The 13,121-nt window shown below is 39.9% G+C and overlaps 1 long non-coding RNA gene across 1 annotated transcript in view; it reads right to left on the bottom strand.

Moving 5' to 3' along the window:
• Positions 1-12,969: 12,969 nt before the first annotated feature.
• LOC140606502 (uncharacterized) overlaps positions 12,970-13,121 on the bottom strand; it is a 72,047-nt gene continuing 71,895 nt past the window's right edge. The window contains exon 4 of the long non-coding RNA XR_012008853.1: positions 12,970-13,120. This is a non-coding gene — a long non-coding RNA (uncharacterized lncRNA). The remainder of the gene's footprint in view (position 13,121) is intronic.

The following is a 13,121-nucleotide window of genomic DNA, read 5'->3' as shown; positions in this document are numbered from 1 at the left end:
AGCCACTGGATACTGATGGCTCAGAGTTGACCACAGGACAGAGACACAACACTGACTAGCATGTGAGAGGAAAGACAATCTTACAGATTAACATGCCAATGAAAATAAGTCCTCTACTTGTGATAAGCACCAAATGTTGTATATAAGTGATGAATCACTGAATTCTATGCTAGAAACTAATATTACATTGCATGTTAACTAACTGGAATTTAAATTTAAAAGTTAGAGGAAAAAATAAATCTTCATGCAAAGGTTAATCATTGATTAATAACAGCTGTGATTATAGTTATACCAAAGCCCAGGGTACTAAACAAGACTTTCACAGTGTATTTTACAGATATTTTTATTTGCATTAGTGTCTTGAATGATGGTCATCTTCCAATCTTAGAGTCCACCTCATATCACACCCTAACAAAGACTTGTGCACAAGTGAGGATGTAGGGTCAGTAGGATCATAGAGGGAGAGAACACAGTAAAGGGTTTTGCAATGAGCAGCTGACCATGACAGGGCTCCATCCCACTGGGAAACCAGTTAGGAACTGGGTAGGACACATTTCAGAATTGTCCTACAAAGAGCTGAGGAAGCAGGAATCTGGGTATTTATCTACCAAGGACTGTCACTCATTTGATGATGGTTTCCTCTGGAGGCAGTATTCAATTCAGCATTTTCAAGGTTGCTCTACCTTGGTATAGTCAACTCCTGGGGAGCTAGAGAAGGGACTAGGGACTATAAGACATATGTGTGCTTAAGGTAGAAAATGGTCATGGTGATTAATGCAGATGAACACAGGGCCAAGGGCATATATGTCTGCTACAAACACTGTATCTCAAAATATTTGAGGCAATATGATCACACATAGCCCTGTGAGAGTGCATGTGTATACATGTGCACATATGTATGTATTTTTATGATAAACACAGCTTAATGAGATAGGAGTGGTCTATGCCTCCCTTCCCTCATAGCCTATTTAATGCCCACTCATCCTTTACACCTCATTCTAATTGTCTCTTATTCAGAAAAGCCTTTCCCTATAACTAGATCAAATTTATCTTTCTTTTTGCATCCATAGAAAAATCTATTTTTCTATAGTAGTGGCACTAATTAGAATTGTACTTTTATAATGAGTTGCATGATAATTTTATTAACATTTTTCTTTCTCGTGAGGCTCTGAGTTCCTTGAAGTCAGGAACCAATGCCTACCAGAGGTCCTCATCCTTAGAATATACTAATTGAATACATAGCAAATGGATGACCCTTTTATTTTTTTTATTTTTTTAAGATTTTATTTATTTATTCATGATAGACATAGAGAGAGAGAGAGACAGAGACAGAGACAGAGACACAGGAAGAGGAAGAAGCAGGCTCCATGCCGGGAGCCCAATGCAAGACACAATCCTGGGACCCCAGGATCACGCCCTGGGCCAAAGTCAGGTGCTGAACCACTGAGCCACCCAGGGATCCCCATGACCTTTTTAAAGAGAATGTAACTTGAAGGAAATAAGGATCTGTAAGGAATTATAAATGATGCAGGAAGTACCACAATGGTAATTACAAATTTCTGTGAGAGCGTAGAGAAAGGAGACATATTCTTTCTAGCATGGAAAAAAGATAGTATTAACAGATTAGGTATTGAAGGGGAAGTGATTTGTAACTGGGCATGAAGTAGGACAACAATATCTTTAGGAGAATAAGGGAGAAAGTACGTTTTAGGAGAGAATCACGAAGGCATTAAGTCCACACTGTAATGGACCAGGGACTTTCATTAAACATATTGTTGAATATTTTGTACTTAGAATTTGCATTTATATGGTCTATCCGGGATCCCTGGGTGGCGCAGCGGTTTGGCGCCTGCCTTTGGCCCAGGGCGCGATCCTGGAGACCCGGGATCGAGTCCCACGTCGGGCTCCCGGTGCATGGAGCCTGCTTCTCCCTCTGCCTGTGTCTCTGCCTCTCTCTCTCTCTCTCTGTGACTATCATAAATAAAAAATATATATATATGGTCTATCCATACATGCATCATGTTACTGAGCCAAAGCAAATCTTGAATTATGTGTAGTTTTTAAATGACATCATAACTGTGAAAACCATCATGGAAGTGATTATCAACCAGTTTTTACCAATCCCATTAAGTGGAACACATTGCTGGGGGTCAGAATTCCCAGATCAGCTATGTAGTAAAGATTACTGTTTAATGTAACACTGTATGTTAACTATATTGGAATTAAAATTTTAAAAAGACTAAAGAGCTCCATGCCCAGGCTTGTTTAATCATGAAGCAGTTATGAAAAAGATTTTCAAAAAGGGGTGTATTCAGTAACTACTTTTATTCATATTGTTGAGAATCTTCAAAAATCATTTTCAATATGATCTAATCCTTGGATAAAGTTATTAGCTTACTGGATACAAGCAAATGAAAAAATAAATAAGTTGGACTATATCTTTGTGATTTCTGCCTGTGTTTAAATTTTCTAAGTTGCTAGGGCACCTGGGTGGCTCAGTGGTTAAGCATCTACCTTCTGCTCAGGTCATCCTAGGGTCCTAGGATCAAGCCCTGCATCAGGCTCCTTGCTCGAAAGTGAGCCTGCTTCTCCCTCTGCCCCTCTCCCCAGCTCATGCTCTCACTCTCTCAAATAAATAAATAAAATATTTTAATTAATTAATTTTCCAAATTGCTAAGAAAACAAGAAAAAACTTAATATGCCTCTCTTCTCCTTGAAACCAATGTGCTATTCTTTATATAAGAGACTGCTATTCAGTCCTGGTAATCTTGAGTAGTTATACCAAGAGAGTAAAAAATCTATCCATTCAGTCATCCTCTTGCCTTGATGACTGGCATTGTAAGTTCCAACATGGATGGTTGGCAAAGAACTATGTTCTTGGGCAGAAAACAGAACTAATAGGATTATTTCACCTGGGATCTGAACTGAAGGCTAGAAGAGAAGAAGAATAAATCATCTGAATGGTTTGACTATATAATGCATTATATTTTCCATCAAGGTATCTAAAATAAACCTGCAAGATAAATAAAAACAACTAATTGGTCTTGCAAAAACAGCCTTAAGACTATTCCCCTCATTTCTCTTTTCTACTAGATTATCACTCTTATATACTACTTATATGAAAATTCTATGGTTGGTCCTGCCTGGACAGGGTAGAAAATGCTTGAAATGCAAAACATGTTAGGAAGTACCAGAGCTGAGATTCAGACCCAGGTCTTGCCTCAAAGACCACCTTCTTTGTCCATTGAATTTAGACTATTGAACTTATTATCAGCATACTTTACCATCTTGAGTATAACCATTTGTCGTTTTGCTCACACAGTCATTTATATAAGCCTGAAGGATTTATATTGACTACTAAGGGTAATGTGCTCAAAAACTAGTATTACTAGCTTGGCATTTTAAATTATATAACATGATTGCTTATAGGAAATGCATTCCTTTTTATAGACTTATGATGCCTGCTGTGTCATGCAATTAAAAGTTCCAGAAAAGCATTCTCAGCATGTCAAATTCCTGAGGCTGATTTATAGGATTACAGCTTTTCCCCTTTGTGATTCAATTAAAGAATTTTACATTGAGCTATTATAGGGTTTAGACTCTGATCATAGATGGATGCTGAACTATTAGATTAGCATGTGATCTGATTATAAATAAACTGAATTTCTCGTTTGCAAGGGATCATAATTAAAGCTGCAGTAAAAATGGCATAAGAAGCAATTAGAAAGACCTATGTGATAGACTTCAATGGTAAAAGTGGGTAATACCAGACTGCAGTTGTTGGACTCCATAGATAAATATAAAAATGTAGACCCATGATATATGCTTTGGATTTTAATCCAGAGGTTGTATTATTATTTTTCAACTTTATTGAAGTATTACTTAATATACAGAATTCTCAGGGGTAGAACTTGACCAGGTCAATGATATGACACAAATCTTTCTCTTTTGTAGCAGCTCCCCCTTACCTATTTCACTTTCCACAGTTTCTGTTACCTGTGGTCATCTATGGTCTGGAAGCAGATAATCTTCCTGATGGGTTATCAGAAGGTCAATAAAAGCCTAAACACTACATCACACATCTATATCATTCACCTCACTTCATCTCATCAGTAAGCATTTTATCATCTCACCTCAGCACAAGGATGAGTATAGTACAATAGGTATTTTGAGAGAGGGAGATCACATTCACATCACTTTCATTACAGTATATTGTTATAATTGTTCTATTTCATTATTATTGCTAGCTTCTTACTGTGCCTATTTTGTCAATTAAACCTTATCACAGGTATGTATGTATAGAAAATGTCATAGTATATACAGGGTTTGGTACTATCTGTGGTTGCAGGCATCCAGTAAGGGTCTTAACCCTTGTAGATAAGGATCTGGAGAAAACCCAAACAAATTCTAGTTTCCAATTCTCTAATACTTAAACCTAGTCTCACATTAGCTTGAAAATTCTATTCAGTATTGCCAAGTAAAAGCACCTTAAATGATAATATATTTCTCCTTACAAATAGTCATAATAGTTTCAGACATGTCAAAAAAGGAAAAAGAAAGAGAATCACTGGCAGTAGCATCTGAGTTTGGTTAGTGGTTTATTTCAGAAGGAAATAGGTTTCTTTTTTTTGATGTTTAGTTTCATTTTTTTATATTTGATGGTGAAAAGAATTAATTCTAAATTGAATGATGTTGACTGGGCATTAAAAAATAGTGCCTACTCAAAAAAAAAAATATAGCACTTACTCTTCATGAGAGGAAGAGGGCAAAGGCAGTTGAGCATGAAGACCAAATAAATCTTTAAATGATGCAATAAAAGAAAGATAACTTAGAAATGATGTGTTTGCCATGGCCCATAGAGATGTCAAGTTCCCACCTGTGGAGATGGATAAATGTCTGCTTAATAGAGAAATATAATTTTGAAAGAATAGTGGTCCAGACCACTTACGAAAGCAACAAATGAGTGATCTACTGATAACGTAAAGGTGACACTCTTCAGTCTTTGAGGATGCTATTAGGCTGAATGTATTTCCATCAGGAGAGGATATTGCCTCATTTCAGTGTTTCATTTTCCCTTGCCTAGGCTATTGTAATCGCTTCCTAACTGGTATTTCTGACTCCTCATCTTACCACCCTCTCCAATCTATTTTTTCTGCCATCAACATAATCTTCTTAATACTCAAATCTTAAGCCATTTCCATGCTTGAAAACACTTCATAGACTCACTTCCATCCACAGAATAAAATCCAGATGGATTATCATCATAGAAAATGCATTCTGTTACCTGGCCCTCCATTACCTTTCTGGCCTCCTCACTCACCATCCTACACCTCATTAACTATGCTCTGACCATACTGAATTATTTGAGGTTCTCTTGTATGATCCATGTTTTTTACTTTCATGCTTTAGTTCATGAAATCCTCTCAGTCTGATATAAGCCTATTATGCCTAGAAGGCACTTACATATTTTTAAAGCATAGCTCCCAATGAGGCCTCTGATTTTCAATCTTATATTTAAGTGACTCTACATTTTTGTCAGATTATACTCCCCAAATCATAGAACTTTTACTACATATTCAAACTCATTGGCTTACATACATGTTGGTTCATTTCTGTATGGTGGACTAGAAATTCCATTAAAATGGCATTCTATTTTATTTATCTTCGATGTCTGGTATAAACCAAAGTTGCACATGCCCCATGAAACCTTAAATGCTTTAATTTATTAGTGTACTTAGTTGAATTTAGCTAAGTGTGAGGAGTTTAAAATATTTTATACAGATTTAGGTTTTGCCTCTTTAGTTAGGTCTAGATTGGCAGCTTAATACTAACTCAAAGTTTTCTAAATAACAAAAATACTCATTCTATTTTTTGTTTCTAGTGAAATGATGCTACAGAGAGATGACACATGTTCGTGAGGAAGTTTTATACATGGTAAAAATGCTTATTCCATCACTATGGAGAAGGTTACACTAGTGAAGAATGAGACTATACCTTCATTAAAATGAAGAGACTAGATATATAGACATCGCCCTGGACAGGGCTGAGAAACAAATGTTGAAAAAAAAAGTGGAACTATGATGTAAAACACATATGATATGCATATATATCTATGTCTATACATCTATACATGTTTGTATGTGCATCTATTGTATATATGAATGTGTGTATATATACATATATATAGAGAGAGAGAGAAGGAGGGGGAGAGAGGAAGTCAGTCCTCAATCCTCACTTTTCTAGATTTTGTATTGGTTAATTCACCTACTAGCTAAAAATCAATACTCACGGTGCTTTAATGGTTATTTACAAACACATGCAACACATCATTTGAGTTCCCAACTGACATGTTTTCAGCTGAGGTCAAACAAGACTCTGTCCTGTTGTTTCAGCTCCCATCCTGGACGTAAGCATCCTTCTTAGAGTATATTTGGTGCCATGTTTTTTACATCTTTATGCTTTCTTTTTTTCCTGGTGTTTTTATAGTTTTAATGGTCCCCAAGTGTGGTACTAACGTGCTGTCTAGTGTTCCTAAACATAAGAAGGCTATGATATGCTTCATGGAGAAAACACATGTTAGATAAATTCTGTTCAGGCATGAGTAATGGCACTGTGGGCTATGAGGTCAATATTAGTGAATTAACCATATATATATATATTTTATTTTATTTTATAAATTTATTTTTATTGGTGTTCAATTTGCCAACTTACAGAATAACACCCAGTGCTCATCCCGTCAAGTGACCCCTCAGTGCCCATCACCCAGTGACCCCCACCCCCCACTCACCTGCCCTTCCACCAACCCTACTTTGTTTCCCAGAGTTAGGAGTCTTTCATGTTCTGTCTCCCTTTCTGATATTTCCCACTCATTTTTCTCCTTTCCCCTTTATTCCCTTTCACTATTTTTTATATACCCCAAATGAATGAGACCATATAATATTTGTCCATCTCCAATTGACTTATTTCACTCAGCATAATACCCTCCAGTTCCATCCATGTCAAAGCAAATGGTGGGTATTTGTCATTTCTAATGGCTGAGTAATATTCCATTGTATACATAAACCACATCTTCTTTATCCAATCATCTTTCGATGGACACTGAGGCTCCTTCCACAGTTTGGCTATTGTGGACATTGCTGCTAGAAACATCAGTGTGCAGGTGTGCCGGCATTTCATTGCATCTGTATCTTTGGGGTAAATCCCCAAAAGTGCAATTGCTGGGTCCTAGGGCAGATCTATTTTTAACTCTTTGAGGAACCTCCACACAGTTTTCCAGAGTGGTTGCACCAGTTCACATTCCCACCAACAGTGCAGGAGGGTTCCCTTTTCTCCACATCCTCTCCAACATTTGTGGTTTCCTTCTTTGTTAATTTTCCCCATTCTCACTGGTGTGAGGTGGTATCTCATTGTGGTTTTGATTTGTGTTTCCCTGATGGCCAGTGATGCGGAGCATTTTCTCATGTGCTTGTTGGCCATGTCTATGTCTTCCTCTGTGAGATTTCTGTTCATGTCTTTTGCCCATTTCATGATTGGATTGTTTGTTTCTTTGCTGTTGAGTTTAATAAGTTCTTTATAGATCTTGGAAACTAGCCCTTTATCTGATAGGTCATTTGCAAATATCTTCTCCCATTCTATAGGTTGTCTTTGAGTTTTGTTGACGGTATCCTTTGCTGTGCAAAAGCTTATCTTGATGAAGTCCCAATAGTTCATTTTTGCTTTTCTCTTGCCTTCATTGATGAATCTTGCAAGAAGTTACTGTGGCCAAGTTCAAAAAGGGTGTTGCCTGTGTTGTCCTCTAGGATTTTGATGGAATATTGTCTCACATTAAGATCTTCCAACCATTTTGAGTTTATCTTTATGTATGGTGAAAGAGAGTGGTCTAGTTTCATTCTTCTGCATGTGGCTGTCCAGTTTTCCCAGCACCATTTATTGAAGAGACTGTCTTTTTTCCAGTGGATACTCTTCCCTCCTTTGTCGACTATTAGTTGGCCATAAAGTTGAGGGTCCACTTCTGGATTCTCTATTCTGTTCCATTGATCTATGTGTCTGTTTTTGTGCCAGTACCACACTGTCTTGATGACCACAGCTTTGTAGTACAACCTGAAATCTGGCATTGTGATGGCCCCAGCTCTGGTTTTCTTTTTTAATATTCCCCTGGCTATTCGGGGTCTTTTCTGATTCCACACAAATCTTAAAATAATTTGTGCCAAATCTCTGAAAAAAGTCCATGGTATTTTGATAGGGATTGCATTAAACGTGTAAATTGCCCTGGGTAACATTGACATTTTCACAATATTAATTCTGCCAATCCATGAGCATGGAATATTTTTCCATATCTTTGTGTCTTCCTCAATTTCTTTCAGAAGTGTTCTATAGTTTTTAGGGTATAGATCCTTTACCTCTTTGGTTAGGTTTATTCCTAGGTATCTTATGCTTTTGGGTGCAATTGTAAATGGGATTGACTCCTTAATTTCTCTTTCTTCAGTCTCATTGTTAAGGTAGAGAAATGCCACTGACTTCTGGACATTGATTTTGTATCCTGCCACACTGCCAAATTGCTGTATGAGTTCTAGCAATCTTGGGGTGGAGGCTTTTGGGTTTTCTATGTAGAGTATCATGTCATCAGTGAAGAGGGAGAGTTTGACTTCTCCTTTGCCAATTTGAATGCCTTTAATGTCTTTTTGTTGCCTGATGGCTGAGGCTAGGACTTCTAGTACTATGTTGAATAGTAGTAGTGAGAGTGGACATCCCTGTCTTGTTCCTGATCTTAGGGGAAATGGTCCCAGTGCTTCCCCATTGAGAATGATATTTGCTGTGGGCTTTTCGTAGATGGCTTTTAAGATGTTGAGGAATGTTCCCTCTATCCCTACACTCTGAAGAGTTTTGATCAGGAATGGATGCTGTATCTTGTCAAATGCTTTCTCTGCATCTAATGAGAGGATCATATAGTTCTTCTTTTTTCTCTTGCTGATATGATGAATCACATTGATTGGTTTACGAATGTTGAACCAGCCTTGCATCCCGGGGATAAATCCTACTTGGTCATGATGAATAATCTTCTTAATGTACTGTTGTATCCTATTGGCTAGTATCTTGTTGAGAATTTTTGCATCCATGTTCATCAGGGATATTGGTCTATAATTCTCCGTTTTGGTGGGGTCTTTGGTTTTGGAATTAAGGTGATGCTGGCCTCATAGAACGAATTTGGAAGTACTCCATCTCTTTCTATCTTTCCAAACAGCTTTAGGAGAATAGGTATGGTTTCTTCTTTAAACGTTTGATAGAATTCCCCAGGGAAGCCATCTGGCTCTGGACTTTTGTGTCTTGGGAGGTTTTTGATGACTGCTTCAATTTCCTCCCTGGTTATTGGCCTGTTCAGGTTTTCTATTTCTTCTAGTTTCAGTTTTGGTAGTTTGTGGCTTTCCAGGAATGCGTCCATTTCTCTAGATTGCCTAATTTATTGGCGTATAGCTGTTCATAATATGTTTTTAAAATCGTTTGTATTTCCTTGGTGTTGGTAGTGATCTCTCCTTTCTCATTCATGATTTTATTAATTTGAGTCTTCTCTCTCTTCTTTTTAATAAGGCTGGCTAATGGTTTATCTATCTTATTAATTCTTTCAAAGAACCCACTCCTGGTTTTGTTGATCTGTTCCACAGTTCTTCTGGTCTCGATTTCATTGAGTTCTGCTGGAATCTTTCTTAATTCTCTTCTTCTGCTGGGTGTAGGATCTATTTGCTGTTTTTTCTCTAGCTCCTTTATGTGTAAGGTTAGCTTTTGTATTTGAGTTCTTTCCGGTTTTTGGATGGATGCTTGTATTGCGATATATTTCCCCCTCAGGACTGCTTTTGCTGCATCCCAAAGATTTTGAACGGTTGTATCTTCATTCTCATTAGTTTCCATGAATCTTTTTAATTCTTCCTTAATTTCCTGGTTGACCCTTTCATCTTTTAGCAGGATGGTCCTTCCAAACTTCTTATTGTGATTTAGTTTGAAGTCCTTCCAAACTTCTTATTGTGATTTAGTTCTAATTTCAAGGCATTATGGTCTGAGAATACACAGGGGACAATTCCAATCTTTTGGTATCGGTTCAGACCTGATTTGTGACCTACTATGTGGTCTATTCTGGAGAAAGTTCCATGTGCACTTGAGAAGAATGTGTATTCAGTTGAGTTTGGATGTAAAGTTCTGTAGCTATCTGTGAAATCCATCTGGTCCAGTGTATCATTTAAAGCTCTTGTTTCTTTGGAGATCTTGTGTTTAGAATACCTATCGAGTGTAGAAAGCGCCAGATTGAAGTCACCAAGTATAAGTGTATTATTATCTAAGTATGTCTTAACTTTGGTTATTAATTGATATATTTGACAGCTCCCACATTCAGGGCATATACATTGATGATTGTTAAGTCCTCTTCCTGGATAGATCCTTTAAGTATGATATAGTGTCCCTCTTCATCTCTCACTACAGTCTTCGGGGTAAATTTTAGTTTATCTGATATGAGGATGGCTACCCCTGCTTTCTTTTGAGGCTCATTTGAATGGTAAATGGTTCTCCAACCTTTTATTTTCAGGCTGTAGGTGTCCTTCTGTCTAAGATGAGTCTCTTGTAGACAGCAAATAGATGGGTCCTGCTTTTTTATCCAGTCTGACACCCTGTGACTTTTGATGGGGTCATTAAGCCCATTCATGTTCAGAGTTACCATTGAAAGATATGAGTTTAGTGTCATCATGATACCTATTCAGCCCCTGTTTTTGTGGATTGTTACATTGGACTTCTTCTTAAAGAGGAATTTTAAGAGTTCCCCTTAAAATTTCTTGCAAAGCTGCTTTGGTGGTCACATATTCTTTCAGTTCCTGCCTGTCTTGGAAGCTCTTTTTCTCTCCTTCTATTCTGAATGAAAGCCTTGCTGGATAAGGTATTCTTGGCTGCATGTTCTTCTCATTTAGGACCCTGAATATATCCTTCCAGCCCTTTCTGGCCTGCCTTCCAGGTCTCTGTGGAGAGGTCTGCTGTTAATCTAATATTTCTCCCTTTATGGAGATTTCTTGTCTCTTGCTGCTTTAAGGATCTTCTCTTTATCTTTGGAATTTGCAAGCTTCACTATTAAATGTCTAGGTGTTGAGCGGTTTTTATTGATTTTGGGGGGGGGGGATCTCTCTATTTCCTGGATCTGAATGCCTGTTTCCCTTCCTAGATTAGGAAAGTTTTCAGCTAGGATTTGTTCAAATACATATTCTGGCCCTCTGTCCCTTTTGGCGCCCTCAGGAACCCCAATTAAACGTAGATTTTTCTTTCTCAGGCTGTCACTTATATCCCTTAATCTATCCTCATGATCTTTTGTCTCTTTTTTCCTCAGTTTCCCTCTTTGCCATCAACTTGTCTCTCACTCGTTCTTCCACCTCGTTAACCCTCGTTGTTAGGACCTCTAGTTTGGATTGCATCTCATTTAATTGATTTTTAATTTCTGCCTGATTAGATCTAAATTCTGCAGCCATGAAGTCTCTTGAGTCCTTTATGCTTTTTTTCTAGAGCCACCAGTAGCTGCATAATAGTGCTTCTGAATTGGCTTTCTAAATTTGGATTGTAATCCAGATTTTGTAACTCTGTGGGAGAGAGGACTGTTTCTGATTCTTTCTTTTGAGGTGAGGTTTTCCTTCTAGTCATTTTTCTCAGTGCAGAATGGCCAAAAACAAGCTGTATTGGGAAAAGGAGAAAAAGAGAGAAGAGAAAGAAGAAAAGGAAAAAAAAAGGAAAAGAAAAGAAAAAGGAGGAAAAAAAGGAGAAGAAAAGAAAAAAAGAAAAAAGTGTGTGTGTTGGGGAAGCAAACAGAAATCAAAAAACAAAAAACAAGGGGGAGTATCCTCTGATTCTGTATACTGTAAATCCCCTGACTACCCCTGGAACTTTCCAGTGCTGCTTGGTCAATAATTGATTTTTCCCCTGTCGGTCTAGCTGGTCTTCTGGGGGAGGGGCCTGCTGTGCTGATTTTCAGGTGTGAGCCTTTGGGGGAGCTGCTCTGCCCCCAGCCTGGTGCAGGGCTCAGTGGGGGTTGTTTACCCCGTGAGGCCCCAGGAGGAACAACCGCAGTGGCGGCGGCCAGCTCTGGAGCCCTGGAGTCAGCCCCCGCAGTAACTACGGAGCTCTCCGTCTGCAGGGCCTGGAGGCTCCGGGGCGGGGCCGCTGATCTCCTCAAGCTCGGGGCAGGAACGTCCTCGCTGTCCTGGGCCCTCCCGGCCTCTGCCTGTGGGGCGGGCGGGGGCGGATCCTGGGCTGTGCCCCGGCGCCCTGTGCTCCGGAGCCTGTGCTGTTGTTGGATTAGTGCTCCCGGCGGCGCAGCCCCCTCCGGGCAGCCGCCCCGAGCTCCGCGGAGCCGCCCCGAGCCCCTCCGAGCTGCTCCCGGAGCCGTGCAGCCCCCTCCGCACGGAGCCTCTTCCTCTGCCAGAGCCGCCGCCCGAGCCCCTCCGAGCTGCTCCCGGTCCAGCTGTGCCACTGCAGCCCTTCAGGGAGCTCGGCGCGCTCTCCCCGGGGGGCAGGTGTCTGTTACTGTCCCAGGGAGCCCGAGGGCATCCCCACCCTCCTGGGTCCTGCTCCACCTCCCCGCGAGCCCCTTTCCGCCCGGGAAGGTCGGTGCAGCTCCTGCGTCTCCGGGACGGGGCTCTCCTGTCCTGGGGACACTCGCCCCGGCCTCAGCCCGGCTCCTCGCGGGGCCCCTCCCCCTTGGATGCCTTTTGTTTATTTCTTTTTCCCCGTCTTCCTACCTTGATAGAAGCGTGAACTCTTCTTACTGTAGCATTCCAGCTGTTCTCTCTTTAAATCTCAGGCCAAATTCATAGGTTTTCAGGAATTTTGGTGAGGACAGGTGACTTGGGGACCCTACTCTTCCGCCATCTTGCCCCACCTCCAAATTAACCATATATATTAAAGTACCTTTATTTATTTTTTAAAGATTTTATTTATTTATATGAGAGAGAGAGAGAGAGAGGCAGAGACACAGGCCGAGGGAGAAGCAGGCTCCATGCAGGGAGCCCGATGTGGGACTCCATCCCGGCTCTCCAGAATCAGGCCCTGGGCTGAAGGCAGCGCTAAACAGCTGAGCCACCCGGGCTTCCCAACAAAGTACC

Source organism: Canis lupus, chromosome 16, assembly GCF_048164855.1.
Source record: "Canis lupus baileyi chromosome 16, mCanLup2.hap1, whole genome shotgun sequence".
Lineage (NCBI taxonomy): Eukaryota > Metazoa > Chordata > Mammalia > Carnivora > Canidae > Canis > Canis lupus.
The sequence above is the reverse complement of the archived record's forward strand: the minus strand, read 5'-3'. Positions and strand labels throughout refer to the sequence as shown.